We start from the raw sequence: 21,444 nt of genomic DNA, 5'->3' as shown, positions 1-21,444 counted from the left end.
CAGTAATTTTCTATGTTTATTGAACAGTTTGTATCTTTTAGCTTGTACTCTTGCAAAGTAGTCACCGACAGTGTTGCTTGGGACACTGATAGGCTTTAAAATCCAAATCAGATTCTCACTCTGATATTCTTTTCTTTTTTAATTAAAAAAAATTTTTTTTTTAATATTTGTTTTTGAGAGACACAGAGAGACAGACCATGAGTGGGGAAGGGGCAGAGAGAAAGGGAGACACAGAATCTGAAGCAGGTTCCAGGCTCCAAATGGTCAGCCCAGAGCCGGAAGCGGGGCTCAAACTCACAAACTGTGAGATCATGACCTGAGCCAAAATGGGACGCTCAACTGACTGAGCCACCCAGGCACCCCTAATTTTTTTTAATGTTTATTTATTTTTGAGAGAGAGAATGTGAGCAGGGAAGGGGCAGAGAGAGAGGGAGACACAGAATCCGAAGCAGGCTCCAGGCTTTGAACTCTCAACACAGAATCCAATGCGGGGCTCAAACTCCCAAACCGTAAGCTCATGACCTGAGCCAAAGTCGGATGCTTAACCACCTGAGCCACCCAGGCGCCCCTCATTCTGATATCCTTGAACCATCCAAATGTAGTTATTTCCAGTCCCTTTTTTTAATACAAAAAGAATTTTAAATGTAACAGGACTTTCCTCAGCCTCTCAATAGTATAGCAAAAAATAAAACAAAAAACAAAAACAAAAACAAAAAAACAAGACAAACCTGTAATGTCAATATGTTTTGTATGACGAGCAATTTTTTAAAAGATATTTCTTTTTTCATTTGAAAAATAAGCACACAGGTAAATCAACAATTTATATCTGGTTCCTTTAGAGGTTTTGTAAACAAAGGTTTTCTCTTTGATAGCATTCTTCTTTCAGTGAAAAACTATTGTCCAGGCAAATTTCATGGTTTAGGAATGGAATGACCCACGGCCACAAACTAAAAAGAGCACATGGAGGTCTTTCAGGTGTCCTGAGGGAAACAGTTCCCTTGGAAAACTGCAAGCACCCTCCCCACCCCCACACCCAGTTTCCCCACGTCTGCTGCCCAGGGAGGAGGGTCACACATCTGGTACCTGGAAGGCTTGAACTGGGACTTGGGTATGGGACTAAACCACAGACTGAGGACAGAGAGGGCCAGGAAGCCATCTGCCAGGCCACGTGATCTCTCTTGTGTTACTTTTTCAAAAGTTGCAGAAAGCTCTGGAATCACAATCTAGATCCTGTTTGTGTTGTATATACTCAATAGGGTGATGGTCTGACATACAAATGGGCCTTTCCGCTACCGATGTGGTTGGTAGTAGGCAGCACCCCTCGACCAAAATAAGCCTTATTAAAGCTACCTTTCAACAAGAAGGCAGTTTGCCTGGTCTCGCTACCCCCAGAACTTAATATATATATATATATACACATATATATATGTGTATATATATATATACATATATATATATACACACACACACATATATACATGTATATACATGTATATATATATAGTGGAGAGAAAGAGAGAGAGATAAAGAAAGAGAATATATATATTGTGTGTGTGTATATAGCATATATATATTATATGTTACATATTTTATATATATATATATATATATATATATATATATATATATATATAACCCCTGGCACATAGCAAGTGTTCAATACATTATATATATATATATATTATATATATTATATATATATATAATGTATATATATAATATATATATAATGTATTGAACACTTGCTATGTGCCAGGGTTTACTTGACGTACATTTCCCTTTTTTTAATAGATTGTTTTTAAGTTTACTTATTTTGAGAAAGAGCTGAGAGAGAGAGAGAGAGAGAGCGAAAATGCGTGAACAGGGGAAGGACAAAGAGAGAACCTCAAGCAGGCTCCGCACTGTCAGCACAGAGTCCGATGCAGGGCTTGATCCCACAAACTGTGAGACAGTGACCTGAGCTGAAATCAAGAGTCAGACCCTCAGCAGAGTGAGCCATCCAGATGCACCTTGATGTGCATATTATTTTCTTTTCTTTTCTTTTCTTTTTTTCTTTTTAATGTTTATTTATTTTTGAGAGAGAGAGAGAGAGAGAGAAAGACAAATCCCAAGCAGGGAAGAAGCAGAGAGAGAGGGAGATATAGAATCTGAAGCAGACTCCAGGCTCTGAGCTGTCAGCACAAAGCCCTTCAGGGGGTGGACGGGGGCTCGAATTCACCAACAGAGATCATGACCTGAGTGGAAGTTGGACACTTGACTGAGCCACCCAGGCACCGCTTGACACACATTTTCTTAACTAATGTTCCCAACAACTTCATAAAGGCTGGTGTTAATTTTTAGGATTAAATACTGAGGCTTAAGAAAGGTGTAAACTTTGCACAGACCTTACAGCTAATGATGGTAGGGCTGGGGTATGAACCAGATTAGCCTGCCTTGATTGACAGCTGCTCTGGATGTCCCACCTGCAGCCCTCACCCAGCTCTGTAGTCAGGCTGACGGAGCTCCCGGCAAGGACATGTAGGGACCTGAAGGTTCTTTTTGGAACTATTGAAGGCCCTTTAGCTGGCATGTGCTTGCAGCAGGCCAGAAGCACCAGAAAATTCCTACAGCCTCTTCCTCCTCCCACAGCATGTCCAAGTCTCTTGCCCCTTGTGTAGGATTATTCCAAGATGTGTGTTTTACACCATTGCCCAGAATTTTTCTGTGGAATTAAATTTCAGTTGTTGAAGTCACTGGTTCCATAACACACTCTTTACTGGCTTCTTTCCCTTCCTGGAGCACCTGCCCACTTTCCTTGCACTTGCCAAGGAAACAACTTACGTTCGAATCCTTGTCATGGAGTCTGGCTTGGAAAGAACACAAACTAAGACAGTCAAATAACCTAGTTCACATACAGAACTAGAATTCAGATCTATAACTAGTCTTTAGGAGTACCTCCTTGCAGGACTTTACAAAGACCAAAAAATGAGGATTGTGATAGAACACAACATAGAGAATTGTGTACTTCAACTTCATTGTTTTGCCTGTGAGTGTCCGGTTTTCCCAGGTCCATTGTTTCTCCATTGAATGGTCCTGACATCCTTGTTAAAAATCATTCAAACATATATGTAAAAGTTTATTTCTGGACTCTATTCTACTCCACTGGGCTTTATATCTTTCATTACTATAGTTTTGTAGTAAGTTGAAATCAGGAAGTGTGAAGCCACGGACTTTATTCTTTTTCAAGATTATTTTGGCTATTTGGGTTACCTTGAGATTCTATCTGAATTTTAGGATGGAATTTTCTATTTCTGCACAAAATGTCATTGGGATTTTGAAAGAGATTGCCTTGAATCTCCAGACTGCTTTGAGTAACATGGGCATCTCAACAATATTAAGCCTTCTAACCATGAACATGGTATATCTTTCCATTTATTTAGGGCTTCTTTAATTACTTTCACCAATGTTTTGTGCTTGTCAGTGTACAAGTCTTACACCTCCTTGGTTAGGTTTATTCCCGAGCATTTTATCCTTTTGATATTATTGTGAATGGGATTGTTTATTTTAGCATTCATTTATTTTTTGAGAGGCAGAGAGAGACAATATGAGCGGGGAAAGGACAGAGAGAGAGGGAGACACAGAATCCGAATCAGGCTCCAGGCTCTGAGGTGTCAGCACAGAGCCTGACGCAGGGCTCGAGCTCATGAGCAGCGAGACTGTGACCTGAGCCAAAGTCAGACACTTAACCCACTGAGCCACCCAGGTGCCCCTGGGATTGTTTATTTTATTTCCTCTTCAGATTGTTCATTGTTAGTGCAAAGAAAAACTAATTTTTGTATGTTGACTTGGTATCCTGCAACTTTGCTGAACTCATTTGTTAGCTCTAACAGTTTGGATGCATGTGTGGAATCTTTGGAGTTTTTGCATATAAGCTTATGTCATCCATGGGGTGCCTGGATGGCTCGGTCAGTTAAACATCTGACCCTTGATTTGGGTTCAGGTCATGATCTCACAGCTCATGGGATCAATCCCCATGTCAGGTTCCATGCTGACAGTGCAGAGCCTGCTTGGGATTCTCTCTCTCCCCCTCTCTCTACCTCTCCTCTGCTCATGCTCTCTCTCTCTCAAAGTAAATAAATAAATATTAAAAAAAGATTATGTCCTCCACAAACAGAGATACTTTTACTTATTCCTTTCTAGTTTGAATTCCTTTTATTTCTAATTCTTGCCTACTTGCTTTTTCCAATACTATGTTGAATTGATGGGGTCAAGGCAATTGCAGTCAGATCTTGCTCCTGATCTTATAGGAAAAGTTTTAATTTTTCACCATTGAGTATGATGTTAGCTTTGGGCTTTTCATATATGATCTTTGTTAATAGTGGTAGTTTCCTTCCATTTTTAGTTTCTTGATTATTCTTTTTCATGAAAGTCTATTGAATTTTTCAAGTGTTTTTGCTCTCCCCTTTCATTCTGTTTATGTAGTGAATTACATTAACTGATATTCATTTGTTGAACCATCCTTACGGTGCTGGAATAAATGCCACCTGGTCATGGTATATAATCCTTTTGTGTCTGTGTTTTGTTTGCTAGCATTTTGTTGAGAATTTTTTACTCAATTTTCATAAGGGATATTCATCTGTAGTTTTCTGTTTTTGCAACATCTTTGTTTGGCTATGGTATCAGGTCAATGCTAACCTTATAGAATGAATTTGAAAGTGTCCCTCCTCTTTAGGTTTTTGGAAGAGTTGGAGAAGGATTTGTGTTAATTCTTCTTTAAATCTTTAGGGCATTACACTGATGAAGTCATCCTGTCCTAGGGCTTTTCTTTGTTATGAGGTTTTTTGGTTTGTTTGTTTTTTAAGTAATCTCTGTGCCCGTTGCATACGCAAAGTCATAATCTTGAGATCAAGAGTCCTATGCTCTAAGCCAGAGAGGAGATAAGGTTTTTGAACACTGATTCAATTTTCTTATTAGTTATAAGTCTGTTCAGATTTTACATTTCTTCATGAGTTGGTCTTTGTAAGTTGTGAGTTTCTAAGAATTTGTCTATTTCATTTAGCTTATCAAATTTGCTAGTGCTGTTCATAGTACTCATTTTTTAATGTTGATTTTTGAGAGAGAGAGAGCGTGCGTGTGCGCATGCACACAGTTGCATGCACAAGCAAGGGAGGGGCAGAGAGAGAGGGTGACAGAGGATCTGAAGAGGGCTCCGTGCTGATGTCAGAGAGCCTTATGTGAAGCTAGAACCACAAACCCATGAGATCATGACCTGAGCCAAAGTCGGATGCTTAAGCAACTGAGCCACCCCAGGCACCCTCATAACACTCTTTTATAATCCTTTTTCTGTAAGATCTGTAGTAATGTCTGCTCTTTCTGATTTTAGTTATGTGACCCTTCTCTTGTCTTTCTTAGTTAATCTAGCTAAAGATTTGTCAATTTTGTTGCTCTTTTTGAAGAACCAACTCTTTGTTTTGTTGATTTTCTCTGTCTCTTTTCTATTCTTTATTTTTTAAATCCCTGAACTAATCTTTATTATTTTCTTCCTTCTGCTAGCTTTGGGTATATGGGCTATTTATTCTTATCTCTGCTAATAGACTTTTTCAAGCTTTAACGGTTTTTAATTAATTATGTTGCTGAAGGAATTTGGTGTCAACCATTTATGTTTTATTACTAAGGGGATGGCTTCTCTTTCTGTTTACTTGAGGACACATGTTTGGCATTTCCCCTATGGAGGAGAAGGGATCCAATTCCATTATGGTTGGTGGACAGTGTAACTTCCCAGATGGGATTCAGGGAAGATTCCTCTCTGGGACCTGCTTCCATGACACTTGCAGACAAGGTCATCAGCTCTAGCCTGGGACCACAAGTGTTACTGCTCAGAGATTTCTTCTCATTTCATTTTCAATCCCTTCCTTTCTCAGTATGCCATGAAGCCAGTAGCTCTCAAATCTCATTTGTCTTGGTCACTTCAGAGATGACCAACTTTTCTAATGATTTACACTTTTGTTTTCAAGTTTGAAAAGATTCGAGGTGTCCTTCTAATAACTACCCTTGTCTTCCAAAGTGTTTTCTTCAGTAAGAGAAAAAGGAATGGAATGAAAGTTAAACCCAAGGCACTTAGAAATTTCTTTAGCCCATGGGAGTGTCATAGGGAGAGTTTGGGAATTGGGGTAGCCTCCAGTCTTCCTAGGCAATGCTTGGCATTTGGGAAAGCTGACCATGAGGTGGGGGCAGAAGGTGGGCATGCAAGAAGAGGCTTGAAGTTTACCAAACATCTGCTCAATAATAATAATTTAGTATGGGCTAGTCACTATCCTAAGAGCTTTGTTTGTGTTCATTGAACACTCAAAACAACAACAGGTAATTTTGCCATCATGCCCATTTTGCAGAGAGTTTAAAGAACTTACCAGAGGTCATATAGCAGCAGAGCTGGGAACTGAACTCGGCAAGTCTGACTCCTGATTCTGTAGGCTCACTACACCCCATCACTTTGATGCTGAGACCATTCATGGACTTTCTCTGTATAAATCCTTCATTCCCCAAACCACTTCTTCTGTTAATAGGATGAAATTAGAATAGAAAGGAAGCAAGTTTTTCTACTACTGCCCTCATTCATTTATTTATTTGTTCATTTATTCAACTGATAACTTTTATATTGAGTACCAACTGTGTGCTAGGTATTGTCCTCAAATTTGAGAATACAGCAGGGAATGAGACAGACAAGATCCCTCCCACTCTCTTGGGATCTCATCCTTTGGGTTCAGAATTAACAATAAACATATAAAGAAAGAAGAAAAGTGTGACAATGACAAGTGCCAGGAATAAAATAACTGTAAACAATAGAGAATGAATGGGGCTCCTTTAGATTCAGAAGGCAAGAGTCCTGGACTGAGACCTGAATGGCAGGAAGAGGTTCCATGAGAAGGTCTGGAATAAGAGAACTCCAAGCAGAAGAGACAGGCATCAGCTTCATGAGCTTGAGACCAGACAATAGGGCTGTGTTGTTGGAGTGAAGGGAGTCAGGGGCAGGGGTGGAGCGAGGCAGGGGCCAGAAAAGGTAGAACCTTCAGGCTATGGGAAAGACTGGATTTTACAGTGCCCGTAATGGGGGAACCTTAGTTTGAACAGGTAAGAGGATCTATTTCACATTTTGAAAAGATTTTCATTCCCTGATTTCTCTGCCTATAGCAGGAGTCTCCCAGTGGTTGATAGAGACCTTTCCACCGGTGTTGGTGTTTTATCCAGCTGACCTTCAAACAGGTAGAGGCCACCCGGTTCTTATCACAAATGATTCCTGGAATTCCCAGTTAGAGGGAATCTTATTGGTACAACTCCCCAATCTGTGACTTGTTTTTAAGGGCCCAGAGAGCCCACGAATGGGCCACAAAATTGTCAGTCAGTCCCTAAGGTTATGCCTTTGGGTACATCGGTGTGTGGAGAGACCTCCCCCAACATCCATCAGTTTCCCAGAGAGATCCCTAAGCCATGGGAACATAAAATTCACTGCTCCTCTGCATGAGGAAATGTGATGTGAGCCCCTAACAAACAACTCCACTTGAAAAAGTAGTACCTGGGATGAACCTGGGCAATATAGAAGATTTAAAGCCACCACATAGATTTTGTAGATGAATATTAAGTGCTCAAGAAATATTTGTTAAATGAGTAATGAAAAATTATATAACTATAACTTGAAATGTTACCTGAATGCAGCATAGGAAATAACCCTATGTCCACATTCAAAAGAGGCTTAGTAACTGGGGGAACGAAACACTGCCAAGAATGAGGGGGTGCCTGGTTGAGCATCTGACTTTTGATTTCGGCTTAGGTCATGATCCCTTAGGTCCCTCCATCCTGAGTATGGAGGTTGCTTAAAAATTTTTTTTTTTTTGCTCTCTCTCTGCCCCTCTCCCCTGCTTGTGCTCTCTCTCTCTCTCAAAAACAAAACAAAACAGGGGCGCCTGGGTGGCTCAGTCAGTTAAGCGTCCGACATCGGCTCAGGTCATGATCTCATGGTCAGTGAGCTCAAGCCCCGCGTCGGGCTCTGTGCTGACAGCTCAGAGCCTGGAGCCTGTTTCAGATTCTGTGTCTCCCTCTCTCTGACCCTCCCCTGTTCATGCTCTGTCTCTCCCTGTCTCAAAAATAAATAAAACATTAAAATAAATTAATTAATTAAAAAACAAAACAAAACAAAACAAAAAAACAAAAAAACCCCAACATTGCCAAGAAGGAGAAAGTTGGAGTTTTTTCCACAATAATGCCCCATGATTTGGGAAAGCTATTTAACATTACCACTCCATTTCTCCATTCATAATAATAAAGTAGGTGAGATTGCTTTTATTAACATCATTACACACACACATTTTGGGCATCAATTTTTTCCCAGACCTCTGACACTCTTTCAATGAGATTATTTTCTATTATTTTAGAAGAAACTTTATATCATACATACATCTGCTATTTCTACAGCACGATACTCTTGATCTGTCTCTTAAAAGGGGCTCTCTGCCCCATTCACATTATACTGTATTTGTTCTTCAGCATGAAAAGTATCCAATATTTCAGGGGAAAGAATTTGGACTAAGGCAGTAAGTGATCTAGCCAAGTTTCATCATTGAAAATAAAAAAAAAAAAATCATTGTATTCCATTCTTTCCTGCTGGCCCCTTAGGGCGCACAGAATGGGGAGGGAGAGGGTTTTTCCATTTCTCCCTAACTCTTTGCTTGAATTCACTTAGTTGAGCCAAGAATCTCTTGCCTACAGCTGAGAATGCTCCCAGCCACTGATTTTTGGCTTGTATCTGCTCATTTCTAGAAGGGTTCTCTTTATCTGCCAACATCCCGAACAAAAGCTGTTTTCTTTGAAGCATCCTCAGGCCCTCCCCTATGACCTCCAGAAGCTTTAATAATTTCTTCCTCCTTGTCTAGTAACACTCTGTTACCCCCACTGGTACAGCACGTGAAACATTGTACTAATTTCATCTGGGGAGAAACTTTTTCTTCTTTATCCTTGTACCGCAGTGACTAGATTTATTGCCTGTGTATTGGTGCAAGTATAATGCCCTATTTATTGAATGTATCACAAAGAATACAGTGAAATTTGGGGGAGTTCGCTCAAAGTCGCTAAGTATATGAATATTACAAGGAGACACGGATGGGGTTTTGTGGCAAAGATTGTTTTCGGTATTTATCTTCCCTTTTCCTCCATTGCAACAGAAGTCCTGACTTTGGGAGGGGCACACGGCAATACGGAATAAAGACTGGATTTCTCAGCCTCCTTTGCAGCTAGATGAGGCCATGTGACTCAATTCTGGCTGTAAGGATGTAAGCTGAAGTGTCCCGTGGCAGCTTTCAGGAATCTTCCTTAAAAGAGAACTGGCATGGGGGCACCTGGCTGGCTCAGCTGGGGGGAGTGTGTGACCCTTAATCTCAGGGCTATGAGTTGGAGCCCTACATTGGATATAGAGATTACTTAAATAAATAATTTTTAAAAAAAATTTTAATGTTTGTTTTTGAGAGAGAGACAGAGAGAGAGCATGAGTGGAGGAAGGGCAGAGACAGAGGGAGACACAGAATCTGAAGCAGGCTCCAGGCTCTGAGCTGTCAGCACGGAGCCCGATGCAGGGCTTGAACCCACGAACCATAAGATCATGACCTGAGCTAAAGTCAGATGCTTAACCAACTGAGCCACCCAGGGGCCCCATAAATAAAAAGAGAGAGAACTGGCATGTAACACTTACTTTGTCTTCTTTGCCCTTTTTTTTACTTCCTACCACCTGGAACTTAGATTTGATGGCTCAAGCCAAGTAGGCCTCTTATATATTTCACATAAAAAAGAATGAAATCCTGCCATTTATAACAACATAGATGAACCTGGAGGAGAGTATGCTAAATTAAGTAAGACAAAGACAGATATGACAGACAAAGACAAATATGGTGTACTCCACTCGTATGTGGTATCTTTTTTTAATGTTTATTTGCTTATTTTTGAGAGAGAGAGAGAGAGAGAGAGAGATCGCAAGTGGGGGAGAGGCAAAGAGAGAGGGAGAGAGAATCCCGAGCAGGCTCCAAGCTGTCAGCACGGAGCCTGACTCGGGGCTTGAACCCACAAACCATGAGATTACAACCTGAGCCAAAATCAAGAGTCGGACACTTAATTGACAGAGCCACCCAGGCACCTCTCCTGTGTGGAATCTTTAAAAAAACAAAACAAAACAAAAGGTCGAACTCATCGGAAAAAGAGAATAGAATGCTGGTTGCCTGGGAGGTGGAGGAAATGGAGAAATGTTGGTCCAAGAGTACAAACTTACAGTTATAAGATGAATTAGTTCGGAGGATCTATGGCGGAAATATGGTGAGTATAGTTAATAATAATATATACTTGAAATTTGCTAAGAAAGTAGATCTCAAGGATTCTACCCCCCCCCCAAAAGTAACTATAAGATGATGGATCCATTAATTAATTTGATTGTGGTTGTCATTTCACAATGTATCAATCATCAAGTTGTATACTTTAAGTATATATAATTTTTTTTGTCGATTATACCCTTAATTGATCCCTATCAAAATAACACCAGCATTCTTCACAGAGCTAGAACAAACAATCCTAGAATTTGTATCAAACCAGAAAAGACTTCCGATTAGCCAAAGCAATCTTGAAAAAGAAAACCAAAGCAGGAGGCATCACAATCGCAGACTTCCAGCTATACTACAAAGCTGTAATCATCAAGACAGTATGGTACTGGCACAAAAACAGACACTCAGCTCAATGGAACAGAATAGAGAACCCAGAAATGGACCCACAAACATATGGCCAACTAATCTTTGACAAAGCAGGAAAGAATATCCAATGGAATAAAGACAGTCTCTTCAGCAAGTGGTGCTGGGAAAACTGGACAGCGACCTGCAGAAGAATGAACCTGGACCACTTTCTTACACCAGACACAAAAATAAACTCAAAATGGATGAAAGACCTAAATGTAAGACAGGAAGCCATCAAAATCCTCAAGGGGAAAGCAGGCAAAAACCTCTTTGATCTTGGCCACAGCAACTTCTTACTCGACATGTCTCTAGAGGCAAGGGAAACGAAAGCAAAAACGAACTATTGGGACCTCATCAAAATAAAGAGCTTCTGCACAGCAAAGGAAACAATCAGCAAAAGTAAAAGGCAACCGACAGAATGGGAGAAGATATTTGCAAATGACATATCATATGAAGCGTTAGTATGCAAAATCTATAAAGAACTTGTCAAACTCAATACCCCCCAAAAAAATAATCCAGTGAAGAAATAGGCAAAAGACATGAATAGACACTTCTCCAAAGAAGACATCCAGATGGCCAACTGACACATGAAAAAATGTTCAACATCACTCATCATCAGGGAAATACAAATCAAAACCACAATGAGATACCACCTCACACCTATCAGAGTGACTAACATTAACAAACTCAGGCATTGACAGAGGTTGGCGAGGATGTGGAGAAAGAGGATCTCTTTGGCACTGCTGGTGGGAATGCAGACTGGTGCAGCCACTCTGGAAAACAGTATGGAGGTTCCTCAAAAAAATTAAAAATAGAACTACCCTACGACCCAGCAATTGCACTACTAGGTATTTATCCAAGGGATACAGGTATGCTGTTTCGAAGGGGCACATGCACCCCAATGTTTATAGCAGCAACTATCAACAATGGCCAAAGTATGGAAAGAACCCAAATGTCCATCGACGGATAAATGGATAAAGAAGATGTGGTGTATATATATATACACAATAGAGTATCAAAAAGAATGAAATCTTGCCATTTGCAACAACGTGGATGGAACTAGAGGGTATTATGCTAAGCAAAATCAGTCAGAGAAAGACAAATATCATGACTTCACTCATATGAGGACTTTAAGATACAAAACAGATGAACATAAGGGAAGGGAAGCAAAAATAATATAAAACAGGCAGGGGGACAAAACATAAGAGACTCTTAAATATAGAGAACAAACTGAGGGTTACTGGAGGGGTTTTGGGAGGGGGGGATGGGCTAAATGGGTAAGAGGGATTAAGGAATCTACTCCTGAAATCATTATTGCACTATATGCTAACTAACTTGGATATAAATTTAAAAAGTAAATAAATTATTTTTTAAAAAAAACTGGGGAGAAAAAAAGCTTACAGAGAGGCTGGATCTCTAAGAACGTCATAGAATAAAACCACCATACCAGCTCAAGACTGCCAATTTTAGGCTTTTATGTGAAACACAAGCTTCTGTGTTGTTTAAACCATGGTTAATTGAAGTTGCTGTTACAGCTGAACTTAATCCTGATCTTGAATTGCGTTTTCTTGCTTCTTAGTTGGCGTGTTTTGTAATGTCTCATATTAAAAAAACCTTGCCCGAGAGGTTTAGATGAGTCATATCTGGAATCTCTAGACCGGAAAATTAAATTTCTTAAAATCGTCAATTACACACACATGCATGCACATTTTGGGTATCTATTAGTAGCTTGTTATTGAGCGCTTACTATATGCCAATAAGTAACTCACTGTATGCCAGGAAGCAAGGAGTAACTATACATGTGTTATTTTACTGAATCCTCATAAAAATCTTATGATGTAGAGACTTCTATTATCTTCACCTTATCAGTGAGATAGCCGCAGATTAGAGAAGCTACACAACCAGGCAGGTCCCCGGGCAGGGTGGTTTTTCCCTCCAAGCCCACTCCTGGACACTTGCTGCAGGAGGGGTTTGGGAGAAACCTTCCTCTGCCCACCGGTGTGCTTGCTTCACCTTGCAAATCCACTCAGTCCCAAGTCATTCAGGAGTGGAGCTCCACTCTCAGCAAGGACACACCTCAGGAAGAAATCCAGAGAGCACTGAAAAGTCAGAACCTCCTGCACTGACTTCTCTATAGCGAGCCAGAGGCCAGGGAACCTCACTTCTTCATGTGTAGATTGGGGGTGGGGCATGTGAATATTGGAATATGGATTCGGCGGGGTCTCACAGCACGGGCAGAGCTGCAGAATGGAAGCTGAAGTCACACCTAATGACACAGGCACATGGAAGCCATCAAATCTGACTCACGTGTGGAGACCAGAGGGGTCAAACTTCAGTAATTCCAATTTAACGAGAAAAGCATTCGGAACAAAAATAACGTACCAGTAAAGCCTTGGATTGCGAGTAACTCGTTCTGCAAGTGTTCCACAAGACGAGCAAACATTTCTAATAAATTTCAACTTGATGAAGGAGCGATGTCTTGCAATAGGTGTAGTACGTGACACCAAATATCACGTGATCACAACCGAGCCGATGGCTCTTGAAATTCGCTTTGATATACAAGTGCTTTGGATTGCAAAGAATGAATTACGCTCACAAACCAAGGTTTTGTTGTATCCATGTTCCTACTCTGATCTCAATGATATCACCTCACACATAATTAGTTTCCTTTCATCATCCAAGACATGAATGCTCCTTCAGTTGAGAAACACATATTGATAGGGGCATCGGGGTGGCTCAGTCAGTTAAGCGTCCAATTTCGCCTCAAATCATGATCTCACGGTTTGTGAGTTCGAGCCCCGCGTCGGGCTCTGTGCTGACAGCTCAGAGCCTGGAGCCTGTTTCAGATTCTATGTCTCTGTCTCTCTCTGCACCTCCCCTGCTCTCTCTCTCTCTCTCTCTCTCTCTCTCAAAGATAAACATTAAAAAAATAAAACTACTAAAAAAAAAAAAAAAGACACACGTATTGAGGAACTGCTAAAGGCAAAGCCTGTGTTAACCAGGGACTGCGACACACAATGGAACAAATGGATGGTGCAGCCAGGTGGGAAAACCCACCTGTAAACAGATCTTTACAGCACAGCGTGCCACGTGCCTTAATAGAGTTATGTACAGGGCTGTGTGGACCTTAAATGAGAAGGATCCCACCTTAGGGAAGGTTTCCAAGATGATGCAGCATGGTTTTAAGGGATGACTAGGATATAACCAAGAGAATAGTAGGGAGGAGGAGAGAGTGTGTTTCTAAGAAAGGAGTGGAAAGACTCAGGAGAACCTGTCACCTTCTAGGAAGTGTGTAAGGCTAGAGCCCCCAGGTAAGGAAAGACCCAGCAAGAAGAGAGAGGTTCTTAAAGTGATCAGTTCAATGATAAGCTGTATCAAATGCATATGGTCAGCCAGCATTCAAAAGTCCTTCTCTCTACCTTCATGGCCATTGAAAAAGGTATATGGTATTGGTTTTAAACTCCACTCCTGCAAAGGGCAATGCAGTAAACCATTGGCCGCTACTGGCACCCCCTTCCTTCCCAACAGAACATGCCCTGGGTCTTCATACATGTCCAGTCCTACCCCACCTGACTCTGGAGACACTGATTCATCTCTAGGCTCCGGGGTGGATCCTTGTTAGTATGGACCAGAGGTCAGCCCGTGGCCCTATTACTTGTTTTTGAAAATGATGTTTGTTTGAAAACAACCACACCCATTATTTCCATCTGGCTGCTTTTGTGATACAACCGCAGAGTTGAGTAGTGTGGCAGAGATTGTGGGGCTCCCAAAACCTAAGTAAACATTTCCTGCCTGGTCCTCTTTAGAAAACATTTGCTGACTTTTAGTCTAGGCCAATCAGAGCACTGAATTCCCCCAGCAGATGTCATTGGTCCAGAGGTGGGCTTGTTACTTAAACTGGCCAATCAGATTAAAGAGAAGAACTTACATTTCATGTTTGTAGCAATGATTCTTTCACTTCCGTCAGATGAGGCCTCCATTGCTGCTAACAGCCATCTTATAACCACGAGCCATTCTAGAGATGGAAACTAGGAGATAGAAAGATCTGGGTCTCTGATAACACCATGGAGTCATTAAATCAAGCAACCCTGAAGCCTGCCCTATCTGGACTGAATGTCATATGAGATAACACATTTCCTTATTGTTTAAGCCAGTTTGGGTAAGGCTGTCTCTTCCTTGGAAGTAAAAGCATCTATCATTACTATATGAGTAATGACATCTTGTCCAAAGACCAGACTTGCAGCAGGTTGAAATACCTAAAGCATGGGCACAAATCTAGAAAAAAAAACAAAGAAGATAGTGGCAAGAATGAGCACCTTCATAAGCCTGCATACTTTGCCTCCAGCAAGAATATGGAGGCAACGGTACACCCTTCCTCCCTGTGATTAAAGTTCTTTGAAAAACAAAGCTCCCGATTCAATAAACTCAAGATGGTTTTTGAAGAATAGCAGATTAGATATAGTAAATTGGGAACTGGGGAAGTGGAGAAATACTACCGGAAGAAATCCCTTTGACATCAGGAAAAGTGACGGCTGACTGCATAAAAGGAGGCATAAAGACAGAAGCAACAGAAACAAAGCAAAACAAGGCGACCCGTGCCGGCTAACAGAGGCAAAATCTCCCTATAAGCAGCCCACAATAGCTGCAGGGATGACGCTATTTATGTTAGACAATCACAACTCATGCTTATAAAAAATAGCCTTGACACACCAAGAATAGAATTCATTACATCCAGTCTACTCTCTTTAATAAGGGAAAAAAAAGGGGGGGGGTACCTGGGTGGCTCATTCGGTTAAGCATCCAACTTCAGCTCAGGTCATCATCTCGAGGTTTGTGAGTTCGTGCCCGTATCAGGCTCTGTGCTGAGAGCTCAGAGCCTGGCGCCTGCTTCGGATTCTCTGTCTCCCTCTCTCTCTGCCCCTCCCCTGATCAGGCTCTGTCTCTGTCTTAAAAATAATTAAAAAACATTTTAGGGGCGCCTGGGTGGCACAGTCGGTTAAGCGTCCGACTTCAGCTCAGGTCACGATCACGCGGTCCGTGAGTTCGAGCCCCGCGTCAGGCTCTGGGCTGATGGCTCAGAGCCTGGAGCCTGCTTCCGATTCTGTGTCTCCCTCTCTCTCTGCCCCCTCCCCCCTTCATGCTCTGTCTCTCTCTGTCTCAAAAATAAATAAACGTCAAAAAAAAATTTTTTTTTAAATAAATAAAATTAAAAAAATAAAAACATTTTAAAAAGTGAAGAAAACATATGTTCTCTTTCCCCAAGATTTTCTAACCCTCCTCAAAAACACTTTCTCTTAATGACAAACTGGCAATTTGATGATGTGGGGCACACACCTTGTTCCTGAGATGCTGGATCACAGGAATCCTTGCAAGAGGAGTCCTACTTCAGGACACATTTTCATTGTTCTCTGGACCAGCAGAATTGTGTGTTCCTAACTTCAATTGTTAATTTTATAGTATCCCAGAAAGCAGGATCCGGGTATAGAAACATATTTTGGATGCAGGGGGGCAGTGCAGTGTGTGAGCAAAGCATGTGCGTTGGAATCAGATAGATCTGAATCCAAATCTCAAACCCACCTCCAAGCTCGCTAGGTAGGCCTCTGTTTCCTAACACACAAGACAGAAATAATGGCATGTATCTTGGACGGCTGTTGAGATAGATGATAGATAGATAGATAGATAGATAGATAGATAGATAGATGATAGATATCTAGCACAACATCTGGCATGTATTAGACCTCCATTTGTGTAAGGTATCACTGCCTATTATTATTATTGCTATTATTATCATCATTCTATGCCAAGCAAAGTGTTGTATTTGATAGGTAAAGGTGCTAGAGAGCGATTTCGAGCTAGAGAGGAATCATCCCTTCGCCTTGTTTAAATCTTCAGTGACCTTGGTCCGCAAACTGGCCCCATACATGGAGGGCAGAGAGAGGTGGAAGAAAGAGGCAAGCCACTCCAGATTGGTAGGTGGCAGGTTTAATAAGCAAGGGAAGTTACTCATGAGGCTTATTTGGGCGGCCATGAGAGAGTCAATCCCTGCCCACCAGCATCTTCATATTTATAGATAGGCCTTAACTTGGTTTGGTCACGTACACCATCCAGGTGGTCTCAACAGCATCGTACTGTCCCAAGGCTACGTCCCTGGAACAGCTCCCACTGTGGGAACAGTGAGCAGAATATTCATTCCACAGACAGGGGAGAGGGCGAGGAGCCTCTGATTGCCTGAGTCCAGCTTGCTGGTCGACTGCTGGTCATGTCCTCCCAATTACCTCCTCCAACACTTTCTGGGGGAGCAGAGTGAGCCAAAATGCTGTGACTAAGAGCTGAGTTCTCCATAACAATGCTTTCTTTAGGAACAAGAATTCTATGAAAACCTATCCATGTATTGGGAATGATTTCAAGCAGTCACTGGATCCAGGAATCCATTGTCACTTTCAATGTGTCAGAGCTCAGCTGGAGTCAGTCATTTAAAAAAAAAATTTTTTTTTAATGTTTATTTATTTTTGAAAGGGACAGAGTGTGAGTGGGGGAGGGGCAGAGAGAGAGGGAGACACAGAAACCGAAGCAGGCTCCAGGCTCTGAGCTGTCAGCACAAGAGCCTGACACGGGTCTTGAACCCACAAACTGTGAGATCATGACTTGAGCCCAAGTTGGACACTCAACTGACTGAGCCACCCTAGTCATCATTTAAATCAATAATGTGCAGTGAGTGGCTACAACGGTTGATGTGGTCAGTCTAGCCTCTGACATGCCCTGTAGGGACTCAAACTATTCAGCAGTGATCAGCACTTAACCGAAGTGAGTAGAAATTAATTACGACCTCTGGAGGCTGAGAAGTCCAAGATCAAAGTGCTGGCCATTTCAGTTCCTGGTCAGAGCCTTCTTCCTGGCTTATAGATGGCCACCTTCTCACTGTCTCCTCACATGGGGGAAGGGAGAATCTCTTTCTCTTCCTCTCCTCATAAAGGCACTAATTTCATCATGAGAGGCCCACCCTCAAGACCCACCTAACCCTAATTACCTCCCAAAGGACCCATCTCCAAATATCATCACATTGGGGTCAGGGCTTCAATATATGATTTGGGGCAGGGGAGACACAATTCTGTCCATAGTATAACCTTTCCACAACTTCTTCACCTAAAAGATTTCTACAGTGGAATTCTCTAAGTCATAAATAGTCTCTGAAGTAAGTTTGCTCAGACTTTCCAAAATATTTCCCCTCTTAGCCATGATTAAGGATGAAACATTTCATCTCAGCTGAGAGAACACTGGGTAACATAAGCTCTGTATGAGTAAGGGTACTTGTATAAAGAAGACTTTCATAACATTCTTCTCCGCTGAAAACACTTCTACAGGGAGGGTCAGGGAGAAGAGAAGGGAGAAGGGAAAATGGCCTATGTCAGCGAGAACTCCAGCACCAAGGCAACAGTTCCGTCCTTTCTCCAGTTAGCCTGAGCTGAGCTCTGGAGTCAGCTGCACTCCCTGTGAGACACACACAGTTTTCATGACCAGATATGGTTTGTGTTCTTGTAACAGATATGGTTTGTGTTCTCTCAAATGTGTGAGAGAAACGATTAGGTGAGAGGAAGGGAATGAAAACAGTGGTCAGCAGTTAGTGACTTTGTTGAGCCTCAGGGGAATAACCTCCAGAATAATCTAGTGAGATGACCCAGGCTGGTGCAGGGGTTATGGAGCCGGCTTCATGTCCATTCCACGTTAACCTCTGTAGTGGTTGAAAACAAAAAAGAAAACCGAACAGCTCTGGCATGATCAAGCATTCATCTTTTGGTAGCCGAGAATGTTGCAGAGAAAGGGAATCCAGAGCAGAAGGTGGAAGCAGAGAAAGTCCTAAAATATGTATGACTGATTTGGTTACCTCTTGGGAGGGGCAGGGAAAGGGGGAGGAGGTGAAATGACATTTACCGAGAGCCAACTAAAGTGTAAGGTCTTAGAAGGAAGAGGCCTCTGCCTGCCTTGCTCACCCTGTGTTCCCAGCTCCTAACGTAAGTCCTGACACGCTGTAGACACTATTTGTTGAAGGAAGGACAGATATGGCACAGACCCCACTATTTCATAGGTTTTCAGTAGATATTTTTGAAAGAATGGCTTAGTGAATGAATGCCTACTGCCAGGCATTGTTTCATTCTTTCCATTTATAACTATTCCATTGTGTGACCTCCCCTCATTTGCCAGACACCCTGCTGGACACTGAGAACTCAAATCAGAAAAGAGACCATTCCTGTCCCCAAAGAGCTTACGGTCTTAGCAATGGTGATGCAATGCATGATGACCACAGGCTGTCTCAGAGTGCAGGGAAATGCAGAAGAACTCAGTCTTCTTAGGGGCATGAAGACAGTCTTTACAGAGAAGGGGGCCTTTGCACTGAGACAAGATGAGCAGAGGGTCTGAGACATTTCAGGCAACGAGAATGGTGTGAGAGAAAATACAAAGATGTTCATCCTTGCAGGAGAAAAAATTCTGTGGAACAGAGAAAGTAGGTGACAGGATAAAGGAAAAAGATGAGGCTCAGGTTTTATCATGAAGGGTCCAGTATTTCCTCTGAAGTGGTTTGAACCCACCCTATGGAAAATAGGAAGCAGAACTAGCTTCTTGGGCTGATGTGACTCTGTACATTCCCCCGGGATTCCATGATAAGATGGGCCCCTTGCTTGGTTTACTGTTCTGCTGTCGGCCATCTTGAAATTCTTAATAATTTTTTCTTTCTACTTGTGCCCTGTAAGTGAAGTCCAGTGGGACATTGGAGCAAGCATGTGAGCAGTGGAAATATGTGCAGTATTTGTGGCTGCATCATCTTGCTGTTTCATTCACATGTAGTATTCCTCATGCTCTGGGAGCACAGAATTCCAGCGGACCTACTATGCATGGGGGTTTAGCAGCTCAAAACAAGGCCAAGGGAAGCATATTATGGAAGCCACCATCTTCCACTGTGTGTCCATATTAAGAAGCGAGACAGAGGTACTTGGGTGGCTCAGTCGGTTAAGCATCCAACTCTTGATTTCAACTCAGGTCATGATCTCACAGTTCGTGAGATAGAGCCCTGCAGCCGGCTCTGCACTGACAGTGAGGAGTCTGCTTGAGATCCTCTCTTGCCCCCTCTCTATGCCCCTCCCCCTTTCTCTCTCTCTCTCTCTCTCTCTCTCTCTCTCAAAATAAATGAAGCTTAAAAAAGTGAGATAAAAACAGTTGGGTTACTTTGTGCAATGGGTCACAAAATATCAATTGTATCCTTTCAGAGATTCCACATATGAGTTAAATGCTCTTACATTTGCATTTAAAGCTGGCATTACACAATATAAACATGAACAGTAGAATTCATGCTAAGAACTTATAATTCAAGTATTTCTTTACTTAGAACAACATTAAATGGCCAATAAAAACACCATGACAAATTGAGACACAGACTAGTAAGAAAGAAAGAAAGAAAGAAAGAAAGAAAGAAAGAAAAGAAAGAAAACAAAAAGGAAAAATCTTCATATTTTAGGACATTCAATTCACTTTTCCCTTGCTTTCTGAATATTTTTCCAAGCCCCAGAAATTATGTAGCTACCCTTAATGGGGAGCCATTAAAAAAATATTGAGCAGGGAAGAGACACAGAAAATGTCTCTTAATCACTTGTATCATTTGGGAAAAAAATAACTGTTGCCGGAGTGTGGAAGTTAGAATAGAGGGAGGTACAACAAGGAGAAAGAAGACCCATTCTCATTGCATCACAGGCAAAGATTGAAATTCTACACTAGAGCAGGTGCAGGGAGGGGAGTGGGGGGTGGAGAAAGGAATAGATGTGTGAGGAGTTCATGGGCACCATATGAGGGCTGGGTGATTCATTCCAACGGGAATTAAGCAAGCAAGAGGGCGGAATACAGCTTGACTTCTGCATTTCCGGTTCCAGCCACTGGCTGATGCCATCCCCTGAGATGTGGAGGAGGAGGAAGAGAGAGTGTGGATGGGTGAGGGAGGCAGGCTGGGGTGAAGGTGAAGCTTGGTCTGGGACATGGGGTAGACTTCTCATGCCTGGATCTGTGCAGTACTTCCCCCCTCCACCTTCTTCTGGTCACAGACCCCACCTCTTCTGGACACCATCCTTGGACTTAGTAGCATGCCCACCTGTGCACACACGGCCACAGCTAGTGGTCCAAGGAGTAGGCAGGTAGGTGTCTGTCCTCAGCCAGGATAATGAGTCCTTAACTAGGATCTTCAAACTAAAGCCAGGAATCAACCTGTTCCTTTCTAGTGCCAGAAGGGAGTCTGCAACTGTCGGTAGACATGTTTCTAGCACCTTGGAGACTCAGATCTGAGAAAGTGAAGCCAACAGAGAGATGAGCAGGGAGAGAAAGCCCTGAGAGCGTTGAGCTCCCAGTTGGGGAGGTTTCCGCTCACCTTTGCCCTTCCTAGTTACACAGTCTAAGAAATCCAGTCTTCCCTTGCTCTGCGGTAATCTCTCCAGCCTTTCATGTTTTCCTTAAGCCAGTTGGACTTAGGTTTCTGTCTTTTGCGACTGAAAGAGTCCTGACGAATACAGGACACGTGGCTAGGTGCCCATGGAAACAGCTTGTGATAGACGTCACTCCCATATCACAGAGAAGCGAACCGAGGCTCAGGAAGGTTAGATAGAATCTCATGGCTGGCCAACCACGATGCCAGCACTCAGATGCAGGCCTAGCTCTAAAGTCGGGATCTTTC

The sequence above is a fragment of the Panthera leo genome, chromosome B4, assembly GCF_018350215.1.
Source record: "Panthera leo isolate Ple1 chromosome B4, P.leo_Ple1_pat1.1, whole genome shotgun sequence".
NCBI classification, from domain to species: Eukaryota; Metazoa; Chordata; class Mammalia; order Carnivora; family Felidae; genus Panthera; species Panthera leo.
The sequence above is the reverse complement of the archived record's forward strand: the minus strand, read 5'-3'. Positions refer to the sequence as shown.